Consider the following 15868-nt stretch of genomic DNA (forward strand, 5'->3'; position numbering starts at 1 on the left):
CTGGTATTCATGAGTTGCCACCAGAAATGGAAAGCATTTTATCGGTTGTTACTAGACCCGCCTATTACATCATTGTTTATGGACCTGCAAAATATAATGATGCGAAAGTCCTATGCCCATTGAACAAGTTTATGCAATGTGTCAACTCGATTTTGTTAGAGTGCTGCTGGGAGCGGTGATCTTGATTTCCAACCCAGGACATGTGAAAAACATTCTGTAGGAAAAAGATTGGGGAGTAACAATGGATAAGGCAAGGACCTTGAAACTACATTTAAGTCTGTTCTAGATAAACCTGTGGGTACCTTGCCTGCTTACTTGAAGCAATTCCCGAATGCTTATGGGTGGAATCAGTATTTAAGATATAGATTGAACTTGCCCCCAACAGGAAGGGGGAAATACGGCAGATTAGATCACAATCTAAAACAAAGATGAAGGGATATGTGATAAGTGTAAAGAGCCTCAAGTTTTGCAAACAAGAGAACATATTTTAATTGGTTGTAAATCATTACTGGGGATCAGAACCATTTTGCTGGGAAACTATCTCTACTAGGAAAAATACTTTAAAACTATTTTTGTGGTGAAACTGTTGTGTCAAGCTGTGCTGGAGGTAAATCCTCAAGTCTAAGTAAAAAAATCGGCAAAACTATTGCTTGTGATAATTCTGCCAAAATCCTCATGGAGTCCTCCGGGTTCCAGAAATGGGTTTAAAACTAAACTTCCACCACTCATCATCCTGCGGTAAGACAACACAACCGAGAAGCGTTAATGGTAGACATGTTGGTAGTAATTCATCAGATTTATCACTAAATTACCACCAAACTCATAATGAGGCCCTTAATCTGTTATTGACATCGTGATTTCCAGCCTTTATATCCCCTCATTCACTTCATAAGTGATCAGCGGTTTCTTTGTTGCTGATGAATGGGGACTTGTAAAGAAGCTGCTTCCAGATTTCGGATTACTGGCAGCTACAATTGTACTGTTTCAAATGAAACAAACAGACGAAGGATCTGCACTTTCTGTGGGACGCTCTTATTTATTTGTTTTTTTTATAACATGCCTAATACCATATCAGAGTTCAGTTTCTAAGCGCGGATCCGGGAATCGAACCTCTGTTGCTCTGCGTGGTCTTGCTTCCAAGACCAGCACATTGCCCCTGTTTAGTTGCAGATAACTAAATAGCAGTCCATATAAAGCACTACCACTGAGGTGAAACAATGTGCAGCTGTGCCAAGTTACTATGGTAACCACTTTTTACTGCCTTACATCATTGTAACAACAGACACGTTAGTTGCACAAGCTGTCACTTCCAAAGAACCCTTCACTGTCTGCTTCTGCTGTTGATGCCCGCACACGGATGATAATGGAATCAGTTTAGCGCTGGTGCTTCTATAAAAAAAAAAAAGCATTCCTTTCATGTTAATATGAATGCAAATGACTCACACACGCTGTGAAAGATGATGCACAACAATAAAAGTGCCCTGCATGTTCTCCCTCTGATAATCTGGTTTCCAGTATTGTGTAAGGGAGAATGGATGGAGTATAATAGATCAGATGAACTAGCTGTGGCGTGGGCAGGCATCTCCTGAAGGGACAGCAGCATTCTAAATGAGTCAAAGTCAGTGGAGGATGGTGAATATTTTCAGTGGACGGGTATACATAGCTATCTGAATTAGCATGTATGATCAAATATAGCAAAGGAGCCAAAATAATACAGAGGTATTTGTGGAGCGGTAGGGTACTCCCCTCCAAGAACGTCTTCAAAAAATGATTTGAAGTGATACATTTAACCGCATCATTCTTTAACAAAAGGGACGGAAATAACTTTTCTATGCTAACGAATTAAAAACATCCAATGAATGCCATTTCACCAACAGTATAGAGTATTTTGTGACATTTTCAGGGCACTGCACCCACAATATCCACAAGCATTGCCATTATAAATCACTTTCATGGTGATGCACCGACAATTCATGCCTAGCATAGTTAAATGTAAATTAGTTTCATGAGCCTGTGTCCACAACATATGCCAGCATTGTAAATCACTTTCATGATGATGTGATCACAACTTATGCAAGCATTGCCAGTTTAAATCATTTTCATGAATCTGTCTCCACTATATGTGCAAGCGATCGCACTGTAAATCGGTTTTATGATGTTCCATCCATAATATTTGCCAGCCTTGTCAGTGTATTTCCCTTTCATGATGCTGGGGCAGCCTCTCTACTCAGGCAAACAAAACACATGTGCCCATTACACTTGCACACACACACACTCATAGAAACATACACACAGAATACACACCGACTAACTCACACGCTCTTGTGCACACTCATTCAAACTTGTGCACACACTCATGCATGCACGCACGAATCAACAGACTTTTAAACTTGCCTTTATATGTGTGATCTTCTTCTTCAGTCTTCTAGGGTTAGCAGGATTCTCCATCACATTCCTCAGGATGTGGAAGGAGTAACATGGGCATGGAATTGCAGCTTGGTTGTCTAGCGTGGTATCCTATGAGCTGCAGCAAGCATTGCCAAGATGCTGCTGCCCATTTAACAACACCCACTGCTGCAAACAAGTCATATTAATTAGGGAGGTCCTTTCCTTAGGTTGGAAAGAAGTTGTCAAGCTGTTTCCATGATTTAGTAAAGTTGTAGGCAAACCCGCATATAGTGAGGGGCATTGTAAGGGGTTATACAATGCCTCTAGAACCTGGAGAAAGAGCAGTGAATATAGTACACAAAGGGCAATTAGGCTTCAGTTTAATGGAAAAGAGACACAGATTATGCTATTGGTTGCCGGAGATGCATATGGAAGTAGAGGATCCGTCAGAAAATAGGTCCTGTTTGAAATGAGTGACAAAAACAATACATCTGTGACTCATGCCATAATTTAAGGAGCAGGTTTTGCCAAAGATTGCCATGGATATTTAGGGCTAGATTGATACACTAGGCAGCAATCATTTGCATTTCATAAGGTTGGTGTCATATACATCACAATTTGTGGAGTGGGAAATCATTACAACGTTTTGAACCCTTCGCTAGACACCATAGCCACAGGCAAGTGGATGCAATTCTGTTCCATTTTAATGCAATCTTTGTGCTCACTATTTGCCTGGGCATTGTTCCCCGTCCCCAATACTCAGGAGAGATGCATCTTATCCTGGATACTTTGGACTTCTCAACTGTTGTTGCAAGGAGGGTCTGTAACAATGGCTTTCTAAAATCAACCCTGGTGGGAAGATTTTAGGGGGCCACCCCAGTTACTGTGAACAGGGAGACTCTGAAGGTTTAGCCAGGTAGTGGTAGTGACACAGTAGTGTGGAGAGCAGTCGAGGCTTAGTCTGAGGAAAGTCTGAAAGTGGCTTAGGACCTCAGTGAATTCCCACAGAATAATTCAGTTTAGCCGGTCTATGTATAATAATGCAACTATTTATTAGGCCTTTAAGAACAAACTAAGAAATGATGGTAGCAGGCAATATTATTCCTTAAAACCGCATATCACAAATATATACATTCACCAGTAGGTTCACTTTTAACTCATCAATCAATGATAAACCAGGTAAATCACCTAGGATCAGATACAGATACAATTAAGAGAAGCAACACAATCCCAATTCCCTTTTACCAAGAAGTCCAGCACTAAAATTTATGGGGCCTAGGGCCCAAATGTCACAGGTACCAGTTCATTTCTTTCCAGGGAAGGTGTTATCAAAATGATGCACCAGGTAATGTGTTTTCAAAAAGGTGCAATTGGCTTTTGATGGTGGGTTAACACAGTTTAAAACTATTTCAAAGTTAGATATGTATTTGTCCAAAGAGGGGTAGGTAAACCTCTCTATCCTAGTCCCAAGATGAGCCCTGTGGTAGGATGCTTGGCCCAGGTTCGATGCCCAAAGGGAAGTACAGAGAGAGCTAGGGGACAAGAACCTTTGCACCCGTATTACCCTATGGAGGATAGGGGGGGGCAGGAACAGTTATGTTTACTTGCCCTCCTGACTCCAATGTTCCCAGGTCACACTGTGGATCATCGAGGAATCACTGGGGACATGATCTTCCGTCTTTTGTTTGGGTGACAAGTGCCAAGGGGTTTCAGGTTCCACTGCTTCTTCTGTCGCGTCCAACTACAAGATGCAAGCCCAAAAAAATAAAGAATGTAGGCTGTTGCAGTGCAGGCCCCTTAAGGACACTTCATATATGGTGGAAGGCGAGTTCCAGCAACAACAGTTGGATATTCCAGGTGCGGTCAAAGAACCAGCTCCAGCATAGCCTCCTTTGATGTTAGGAAGCTGAACCTTCGGTAGATGTTGACGTATTGGACATGCTGTTGACCACCAAAGTCTTAATGTTGAACAGTGATGGCTGCAGTGAGGTTGCCCACGAGCGAAACCTCCGATGCTATGGAGGCATGCAAACACAACCAGGGGCCGATACTAATTGGTCCCACTAGTCCAAGAGCAGAGGTACCAATAAGGGTCTTCGGAGATCAAGCAGAGGAGCGGGGCTTCACTGGGCCAATCACGGGAGAGATTGCTGGTCAGCTGTGGAGGTCATCTCTGGTCGTAAGTGGGCTGCTCTTCTTGGTAGGAATCTTGGCTCCAACATAGATCAGAAGAATGGCTGCAGGAGTCCTCCACTTATCCAAAACTGGAGCAGAAAGCAGATTTGAGCCCATCAATGGTAAGTATCTGCTCCATTCAAACAGCCAGTAGTTGTCCAAACAGGGAAACTACTGATTTCACATCTGCCTAAAGAGTCCCTGCCCACTCCCCTTGGCTCACACATGCAAAAGTTAATTAGCCCACCAATGCAGCAGCTTTCCGGTAAAGTTCATGACCCTATATAGGATTTTCTGACCTGAGAGAGCAGGAGGAAAGGCATGCTATAATAAGGCCAATGAACAAGCAACACATCTCGAGGCAGGGCCATCTTTGGGGGCTAGCCACCTTTAGTAGGCATTCACAGTAAACGCAAAAGTACATAAGTAAAATAATACAAAAGCAGTAAACATTTTACTGCTGCCACCAGCTTTATTTAGGCACATATAAAAAGTAACCACAAACATAAAAGATCCACAGTTATGAGGATACAACGTTTCCCCATTGCAATGCACTGTAAGGTGCCATGTGCAATTGACAAAATACTGGAATTTCAAAAGAGAGGCATTGTTTCTCAGTACTGACAGTCTTAGTTGCTATTCAGTTTTTCTATAACAATGAGCAAAATTGAAGTGAAGCTGAGGGCTTTACTTCCCTTCAAAAAAGTCAGGACAGGTTCAAAAACAAGCAAAAAGAAGAGTGTCCCTTTGAAGTCAAAGGAGGGAAAGCTGCAAAAGAGATCATCTTTCCGAACAGGGTCTCGGACCTCAAATGTAGAGATAAGTAGCCCTGGCATGCTCTTTTAAAGGTAAACCCCTAAACTTAATGCATGATTGTCACTCACCATACTGTATGCATATCCAATATCTCATTTTCAGTCTGGTGATTTTGGATATCTGAAGTCATGTCAGAGAAAATTGTCTCCAAATCAAGTTTTTTTTCTTGGGATCGATAATGAACTCCACTAGAATCTCATTGGGCTTTGATTGACGTTACGTGTTTATACAAGTGTTTATACAAATGTAGACAATGGACCTCATTATAACCTTGCCAATCCGGAAACAACGGTGCTAGTAAGCTTACTGGCACTGTTGTCTCCTGATCGGCAAAGTACAACACTGCTGGGTGGGTGCCCTCCGGCCCAGCAGGTCTGTCCTGCTGGGTGGACCAGCACCCGCCCACAGAGTTTCACGGAAATACTGCCACCGTTATCACTGGTACCAGTGTTTACGTGGTCCCCACTCCCATTAAGTCCTATCGGACTCTATGAGAATGGGGAATAACATTTTACCGGTGCTTGACTTCCCGGCCGCGGGGTTGTAATACCCCAGTGTTACCAGCAAGTCAGGCACTGGTAACTGTTTACAGGTCCGACGGCAACCAGCCGGTATCACCGCCACAGTTACCACCGGACTCGTAATGAGGCCCAATTTATCTTATGACAGTTCATGTTTGATTCAGTATTTAATAAGATGTTCTACATTTACTGGTGACTTGGAGTTAGTGTCTGGGGGGGAGGCCTTCCCTGTGCTCTTTTAAGAAGGCATTGAAAAATGTGAGCATTGAAGTTGGAATTGAATTGATGCTAGCTCAAGCAGCATTTGAAAGAATGTAATTTAAGTGTAGTAGTGCACGTCATGTAATCTGATCTGGGGTGACGTCTGTGAATTCTACTTAAGGTGTATATTCTATTAGCTGTAGATGGAATGTAAAAATTATACAATGTTCTTTTTTTATTTTTTTTATTTGCACACATCATATTAACTGCATCCAGCAAGACCTCACTAGGCAACACTTATCTAAGAAACCACTGTATACTCACACCATTGAGTAATCATTCTTTTCATGCTCTCACTGTAACATGTTTCATCCTCCCTCTAAATCACAAAACGTACATGTGCATCCTGTAACAGGGCTGACGCACAGTGTACTGCCCATGCTGAAAATACAGGGGTATGTCTGAGTAAGGGGTTGTTATTGAACTAAGAACCTTAGGATCCTGGCAGAAATGCCAGTGCTAGGAAATTCCTAATGATTTAGTACAAGGTAATTGAAAGCAAAAGGATTGGCGATTTCAGCAGATGGCAAATTATTCCCTTACAACAAGTTTTCCATTTGTGATGGAAGAGTATTGTTGCATTGACAATGTTTTCTACAGTAGCACATTCTCAAGTAATCTTTTATTCAAGTTTCAGGTAAAGCTGAGTTTTTTAGTATTTTTTGTAGTTAAGTTGTGTTCGTTATCAAACCATTTTTAACACATAAGACATAAAGCCATGATACCATCAAATCATATTTCATTCTAAAAGAAACATTTAAAAACATCAACCTGTTCATCAGTGAAAAATGCAATTATCATCAAAATTCCTTATATAAATATTGCACTTCCCATAAAACCAAATATAATAAAGAGCTCCCTAAATCTATTTATCCCCAAAAGAAATCAGTAATATTAATAATCATCCCTCTCTATATTCATGTTATTTCATGCAACATTTTAAAATATTCCACATTGATAACAAAGATATATCAGAATATTCATTTAAATTCCTAAAACATCCTAACATATCACAGAATCATATCAATTTAGTCAATATTAATAAATACAATTGTCATCAATTAATTTTCTTATAAAGATATTTTCCTCTCCACCTCAAGCCAAATATAGTAGGCTGCATTAAAAATGGAGATTTCCCCAGATAATATAACAGCCCAGAATAAATCCTTCTCAATATCCTTTAAATGATTCACTATATTCCCATATCCCTTTTCATACTTTATGGCTACTCTAGGGCAGGATGTTAATAAAAGTATTGTTTCAACTAATAATACACATCTACAAGTTCTTAAATTATAAGGCTTATTCGTCCAAGCACCCAAGAGCACATTCGTAGTGAGTTGCTTGAAGAGAAGTCGCATTATAAATTGCCTAATCATTGAATTTTTAGTATTCGCAATGTATTTAGGAAGACAATGTTAGGAAATCCTTGCAAGACATATTCCTTAAAAGAGTATTTCAATGAAAGATAGGATGTGCTGTTAATGACATGCCAATCTTTGGCCTTCTGTTTAATAGCCCTTTAGGTCAAGCCTGAATGCTGACTGTCCTGACACCCTTTCTGATCATGATTTTTGCAGAGTGACTGCTGATTATCTTCCTAAAGGTGCCAAAGCAACAGCGGGATTAAACTGGTCAATTACTATGTGCGGTCAAGATTCAATGTGGTCAGTGAGGTGGAACCTCAGGCAGGCAAAAGAGCACCCACATGGCATAGAGGGACAAGTTATTAAACACTTGACTATATATTTGTAGACCACCTGTTATTGAATGTTTGTTCTGACTTTTTGGTTCTGGAAAACATATGGAGTGACCATAACTTGGTAATGATAAACTTCAATGTGATTTATGCCAGGGTCGATATACATGGTCCTAGTAATCTAATAGTCAACAATAGAGAAATATACAGAAACTATATCACTGTTCTTGCCTAACATATTGCCAGATGGTCCCATAAAAGATGATGTTAAGCCAGGTCGGCATCCACATCATTATAATGAACAACTTATTATACAGAAAATGAGCATTTAGAAGAGCGATCGGGTTCAGAGAGAACTCTTTAAGCGAACAAGCAATAAAGAACTGCAAGCTAAAAATTATAAAGCAAAAATATAGACATTTCTGTAAAAAGAATAAAGCATTTATAGTACAGGAAGATGCCGAAAACATGCTAAGAATTCTAGCAGAGAAAGACTCTCATATTTTTTGGGAAATTGTGAATGCAGTGACTAATTCCCAATCTCGCACCCAGGTTAATGCTGTATCTGAATCCTCCTGGGTGTCTCACTTCAAGAGTTTGTGTTCTAGTAATACTCCTCTGGGGACAGACAATCATGATGTGCAATGTGATTTAGCAGTTGGTCGGTCTATCACAAAGCCTGATCCGGATGTAATTCTGGCATTAAGTAAGAAGGCCAAATCCTCATGGGATACTGGCCGAAACGGCCTCTCCAAAAATCTTTTGAAAAATAATCCATATGTTTGGTCAGTTATTCTATTCTTTTTGCAAGCATTATAGATATGGTAGTGTTCCCTGAATCTTGGATTTTGTCGCATGTAGTTCCCATCTACAAGAGAGGCGAGAGATCGGACTCAATGAATTATAGACCGATCGCCCTTCTAGACATAGAAAGCAAGATTTTGCAAGTATTCTGTTGGGTCACTTGGAAATATGGGCGAAGCAGACAGGTGGACTTGATCGCTTCCAAACAGGCTTTTGGCACAGCCATTCCACTAATATAAGTGGAGTTATCTTGCGTGAATTACAAGAATCAGCATGGAGCTCCCAGTACCAAAGAACCTACGTCACGTCAATAGACCTATCTGCGGTATTTGATAAGGTAGTCCGCATAAGGTTCTGCTCTAAATTAGCCAAATGGGGGTGGCTGAAGGCCTCCTGCGCATAATTGTCTGTCTATACTCTAACACAGGAATTTGTATTCAATGAAATCAAGCTGGAAACCTGTCATGTAGAGTTGCAACATATCAAGGACTAAGACAGGGCTGCGTGTAAGCTGACTGTCGTTTTAATTTATATGTTTGCGGCATTCGTGAGAATCTTAATTCAGCTGCGTTAATCCCTCCTAGGTTTGGTACAATACAAACTTTATGGATGCCTACACAGATACATTTTTGCTATTTGATCAAGCAAATATCGGGATGCGTATACTACTGTTAGCATTTACCAACTATGCAAAGGAGAATGCATTAGTGATAAATCCACAAAGACAAAAATGTTGGTGCTCTCTAGATGTAGAAAGCATGACTCCGGCGAATGGTTGCTACAGCCAAACGAATTAGAAACTGTTTTCATTTTGATATATTTAGGCTTCCATTTTTCTTCAAGACCCAGCTTTGAAGTTATATAGGTCTCAGTAATTTGGAAGGCTAAAAATGTAACCAATCAATTGAGTTTCATTGATACAAAGTATGGAAGTTATTCCATTAAAGTAACCCTACAATTCTATGAGGGGAAGGTAATTCCAAAGCTGATCTATGGGTTGGAGCTATGGCCAAGAACATCTCAACTCTGGTTAGACACTATAGAAGGGAAAATATGGAGTTATGTCTTGCGAGTATCTAATGCGGTCCCAGTAGTTGCCATAAGATATGAATTAGGGCTTGTTTCATTCAAGGTTCATGTTTAATGGCAGATTTTGCTTTTGTATTACAAATTTCTTACAGCTGACCAGGGTACCCTACATTAAGAAGCCTGAGAGGTTTGTCATCATCACTCTGGGCCATGTTCTGTTGGATTTTTACCTAAGCTGAAATCCATTGTGAATTAATTCTTTTTGATTTGGGATTGGATGTGGAAGTTTTGAAATCCATGCCGGGTAAAGTCAAAATTACCGTATATGATCAAGATTGGATAAGGATGACTGATGCATTACATGGCTTTGTTTCATTGCAACATCTGTCCCATGAACACAACCGTAGAGGTTTCGTAGCCCCTTTTCTTTTAATTTTTCCAAACAAATACTATTTCTCCATGATATTACATTTTCGGTGGAATTAATTCCACGTTAAGGAGATCTTAATAAGGAGGGGTGCCATCGATATTTTGGATTCTGCCTGTAGACACTGTAATGACATTGAGGTTGTAGAGACTATCAAACGTTTGTTTATGGATTGGCCTGCCCTACACTTTAAATGGACCTCTTATTTTCACAAAATTGTGAGTGTAACTAATTAATGTGATTTAATTGAATTGTGGAAAAGAATGCTGAATCCAACATCGACAGCCAAAGGGGTAGTGGTTGCCGCATTTGTTAAGTCATGAGAAATAATATTATTTTAAGAATCACTTTCACATTTCTATGTGAGGGAAATCTTAACAAACAGGTTTGGCTTTTCTGTTTAAAATTCTTTTTTTTTCTTTCTTTCTTTTTTTCTCCCTTCCTGTGCCACTATTTTATGATGTTATTACAACATGAATTTTAATATGTAATTTCTGACATTTATATATAATTTGTTTTATGCGCAATGAAGTTTTTTCTCTTTTGTAAAGGTTTTGACAAACCAATCACAAAGAAAAAAAAATAGGTCAAGCCTAAGTTGATAGGAAAACTATTGGTGAATCCTGTCTCTAAATGAAATTTTCCACGTCGTTCACCCAACTAAAAAGAACACCACCTTTAGGATTCTTCAGAGAAATGTCAGCAAAAGTTGCGTATAGCTCCGTTTGGGTATCTTCCTCCCAAATAATTTCGACATATAGACAACTATGCATAATTTTCCATCTAGCATACCACAACGTTAACCCTAGCTCTTTTCAAATGGCCTCAGGTGGTGTTGACCTAAGGAGACTGAAGGCTTAACACCACAGATTTCCTTCTAAAACTTTTAGCCAAAAAACCTCCTTATTATACAAAATCTCTAAGCCATAAAGGGCTCGGGGGACAATACTAGCATTATAAATTTTTAGTAGTCTCTCAGTGGAATAACAGCCTTCTTTTGCAACAAAGGCCTCAATAGCCCTACATTTTTTCTGAATCTTAGCACCAATGAAATTTGCTAACAAAGGTACCTCAAGCTAATCATTGATCTGAACCTCCAAGTATGTATAATTCCTGACCATTTCCAAAGGGGAAGCATCTAATTTCTATATAAGACCATAAAACCAGGATTTTTTTTCCTGTCTGCCCTTATTATCATAATTTTAGTTTTCTTCAAGTTTCTCTCTAAATGATTCTCTACCAAATATTCTGACAAAGATTTTAAGCTGCATTGCAAACCGATCGGTGTATGATCGAGGGTAATAGTGTCATCCGCATAGGACAGCCAACTGATGGCTTGATGACCAATGCGTGGGTGGGGAGGAGTTCTTACAATGCTTTAAAGCCATATCTAAATCAGACACAAAAGATTGTACAGAACTGGAGCAACAACACATCCCTGTAATTTGTCAAAAGTGTAATTCGAATTCAAACCCCATTTGACATTTTTGTTTGTTGATTTTTCAGGTGCTTTACCAGTGAGAAGAGGAAATGTGATGGATGAAGAAATATGCTGCAATACCTCTGATTGTGTTTATATGTGTACATATATATATATATTTGTATATTCCAATTGTGTAAAGTATAATATTTATATTTGAAATTATTTATTTTGATTCAATATTTTTATATGGAAATTTGATATTAATGCTGATTTTCATGTTTTTTTAAAAACCCTGCAGTTGAACCACTGCATTTTATGTACTCTACATCATATGTAGCATTGTCAAAAGTGGTGCTTTATGACCATGGTAAATTGTTCGTTTTAAATCAGTAATTCCTTCCAGTTGCTACTGGCTACATAGCCATCTGTGGTGCTACACCGGCTGCATAATGATATGTTTACATTTTCCCAGTGGTACATTTTTCTTCGAACTAATAACATCTCTCCTTCATGATGTATTCTCCATAGGTCCACACTCATAGACATCTTCCTCTCTCCAGTGGCGGTTCACCAGGTGCCTTTGTACAGGGTCTTCAATCTGAAAAGCAGTATTTTACATGCCAACACCCACTCAGTCATTAATCCAATGCTTGTTCTTTGCGAACCCACTAAATGGTTTCCACTATCATAGGATAACCTTGGTCCCACACCTCCCCTTCAGTGCTGTCCTGCTGCTGGATGAATGTCAGAACGTTTTTTTGCAATCCAGTACTTCTGCTGGGATAGGTCTCGCGCAGCCCCAGCAGTTCAAATAATATTTTTTTCTAGCCATGCAATCAAGTGTCACCCACTAATAGGTGCCACACAAAATAGACACTCTGTCCCTTTATTCTCAAAAGCTGCTCAGTGTAGCAAATGTGTTTCTTTATCTTTTACCACCTTCAGATAACTATGACCTGTTCCCTCTCAAGAAAAATCTGTATTTCGCCATGTCGCTGCTACCAGCCAACATCTGTCATCATGGAAAGAACACAGATTTGAACACTAACTCTTAAGGTTTTTGGGCAATCTGGGCGATGATTTCTGACTTCCTCATAGTAACTATATCAAAAGATTATTTGTTTTAGATGATTCTCACCCTAACAATATCAAACATTGCAAACCTGGCATATGCCTGCCTGCAGATCAGATCTGCCTCCACTGGCTACGCTCAATCCTGGTGGTGTCCGAAAACACGTCCCGTCCAGTTCAAATCCATGCTGACAACTTTGAAATTGTCTGTGACTCTTCCGGAGACCCAGTGCTGTCACCATAATGCAGGGTGCCCTTGCCCACTCCTGCTACTGTAAATGTGGATTAAGAAGGCCTCAGAGCTGGACTTAAGAAGCCTCTCAAGACTACATTCAGTAGGTAGCTTTTTAACTTCTCAAAATAGAAGAAACATGACTAACTTGTTAAATCTGATGCCTATATGTCCTGCCCTAAACGTTTTAGTGAAGGAAAAAAGAGGTACTGATAAGGATAGACAACATGTCAATTCCTTTCATATGCCGGCGATAGAGGTTAGCTTCTTCCCAATGTCCAGGACAATGGAAGAATTTCATAACTGTATTATTGTTTATGGCATTCCCCAATCTCCACCAGTCGTACACCTTGCGGTAGTCCAGAACAATTTGATAGACCAGTTATTCAGGCACCCTAAATTCTCCATGGTAGGGATATATAGCCTCACAATGTGGAGACCCTTTTAAGACCAGCCACATGTATGACCTTTTGACAATTGGAAGAATATAAAGTCTTGATTGTGCACATCAGTAAATAAGGAGAGTGTGTCTCTATGGGGCCTTTTACCACTGGATCTTTTGGATTACTTAAATGTTCTCTCATTGTAAACAGGTCTTCCCCTAACGTAATCACTGTGCCTCCATTTTAAGCCATGGTACATGTGAAAGGCAACCCTACTTCAGCTGCCACTCAATTAAATCATTCTACCTCATTGGAGTAACCACAGAATCAGCTCAAATGTCTACTTGCATAATCTTGCCAAACATTGAAATTGCCTAGCATACCAGGTGTTTAACAACATGTCCTAGGACATCTGAACTTTTCTGCAGATGTTGTGCGAGTGGTTAGAGCTTCCTAAACCAATACAGACTCCCAGGAAATTCTGCAAATAGTATAGATTTAGATTCTGCGTTTATTTCCCAGAGAAAAGACTGTCCTTCTATTTCTATCCAGCTGGTATTTGATTAGGCTGGCTTCCCCAAATCCACAACACAAAGGGTTACAATCTAATATGCCCTATAGCGTTGTTGTTTGTTCTGGTGTGGATATATAAAAGGGTCTTGTCGACCTTCCCTCTTCTCACAGCAGATCCTAATGATTGGTTGGGCAGCCCTGGAAACGTAATATGCATTACCAACGCCATACTTGTGACTTGACCTTGTTTCTTTCCATGGCTACTTAAGGCATATGGGTAATTATGCATGCAATGCTATTAAAGAGTAATCCATTTCTCTTCTAAGTATTGCTTAATGGAGCAAGTTAACTGAAATCTTGTTTGCTCAATAATATTGAAGCTGTTTTAACTACAAAATGGCAGAATTCTGTACACATTCACAATGTGTGTCGAAGCTTGTGCCGTGGCATTGTATGAAGCTAGAGATTATTTTTGCAGCATTTCTGCCTCACCATCGTTACCTGTACGTGGAATGGGAAGTTCAGAATTAGGCTGACGGGAAGAATGCACAATTGTATTTGACTTGGATAGATACCGCCTGCAGCATATAGACAGTTCCTAAATCCTTAATAATCCCGTTGACTGATTGGATAGTTGAATTTGCCTGGTATGTCCATTCCTGAAATTATTGGGGATTCATGCCATGTGAGGCAAGTCCAGTGACGTGCCATTCTTGAGACTTGTGCTTAACTGCTCTAGAAACTGGACGTCACTCACCGCACCTGGCCTCAATTCACAATCTACTTGTAAGTGTCACCGCTGCCATGGTGAAGATGTCCCAACACACCATTTCTACCTCTAGATGAACACTTGATCCCAGGAGATTTCACATGAGGGCAGGAACTCGGAAGGCTTGCGGCGGAGCAAGACCAGGAGGAAGGAATGCCTTGTGCCCCCTGAATAATAGCGCTTCTCAAGAAATAGATATAGCTTCATGGAAGATAAAATCAAGTTACTTATTCCCTCAACCTATCATCATTCCATTCTCTCTTTGCTGGACTGGTCCATATACTTATGGGTGGGTAATCAAAACTGTTCTCTGGCAAAATGACAAAGCATTTGGTTAGGGCCATGCGACCATACTCCCCGATTTGCATTTAATGTTGACCTGCCACTAGAGAAAACTAGATGTAAGTGTGTGGAGCTGTGCAGAATACCTGGCATGGGCAGACCTGCCATTACTGGGTAAGTGCCTTGTTCTTTTTTGGCTGAACGGGCCATAAAATAACTTTTTAAGAAACACTGACAATTTTCTCTTGTTAGACCATAGGATATTGTTAACCTGTGTGAGATTTCAAATGAAATGTATAGACAGTGATTTCTTTTCCAGAGTGTAAACATGTGCGAACTGCTAAAGAGGAGAGCGCTTTAAATGCATCGACAAGAGAACACTGTTCACGTTTTACACAGTGTAATGTTCTATTCAGTTTGGTGCTAGTGTTTAAAGGTTATGTGTAATTACATTTAACATGATGTCGTCCATTTTTGGTACAGTAATGGTGCTCACGTTACACAGCGTGTTATTTCACCACTGCATTGCTTTTGAATGTTGTCTTACAGAGCCTTTGCTTGAAGGCATGTTTACACCACTGTGGCAGTGCACGTGTATTCCCACAATGACTTGCATCTTACCTCATGAGAGAGGCACCTCCTGCTGCAAGTGGCTACTGTAGCTTTCAACTCGTAAGTGCATCGTGTCTGGATCTCCTCATTCGCCATACATGGCATTGTTTTACATCTATGAAAAATGATTGCCATTTCTTCATGCTTGCAATAGAATGAATAAATGAAACGTATCAAAAGAGCGATTGTTTGCAGTGAAATTCTTTGAAATGTCTGGTGTTCCTAAAAAACGTACGTTGTCACATTCTGATTGCTCAAAACACCAGCCAAATACTTAGTGTGTAAAATAGTCCTACCTTTTCATAACATGCATTGGCAAAGCCAATAGGTGTTGCTATGTACACGTAGAGAGTAAGATGTTTTTGAAATGCCCACACTGAACAGAAAAGTCGTATCCTCTACATTAGCAAAACAGACCTACCGGTTTGTCCAATGCTTATTGTTGTAGATGTGTGCTAGAAGA

General features: G+C 40.0%; 1 protein-coding gene across 1 annotated transcript in view; it reads left to right on the plus strand.

Moving 5' to 3' along the window:
- The window catches only part of ADAMTS9 (ADAM metallopeptidase with thrombospondin type 1 motif 9), a 1221593-nt gene extending 1206007 nt beyond the window's left edge, over positions 1-15586 (plus strand). Inside the window, exon 40 of the mRNA XM_069643707.1 lies at positions 11627-15586. The gene's annotated coding sequence lies outside the window, so the exon portion shown is untranslated. The remainder of the gene's footprint in view (positions 1-11626) is intronic.
- The last annotated feature ends 282 nt before the right edge of the window (positions 15587-15868 follow it).

Source organism: Ambystoma mexicanum, chromosome 2p (assembly GCF_040938575.1).
Source record: "Ambystoma mexicanum isolate Mex_15411 chromosome 2p, UKY_AmexF1_1, whole genome shotgun sequence".
Taxonomy (NCBI): domain Eukaryota; kingdom Metazoa; phylum Chordata; class Amphibia; order Caudata; family Ambystomatidae; genus Ambystoma; species Ambystoma mexicanum.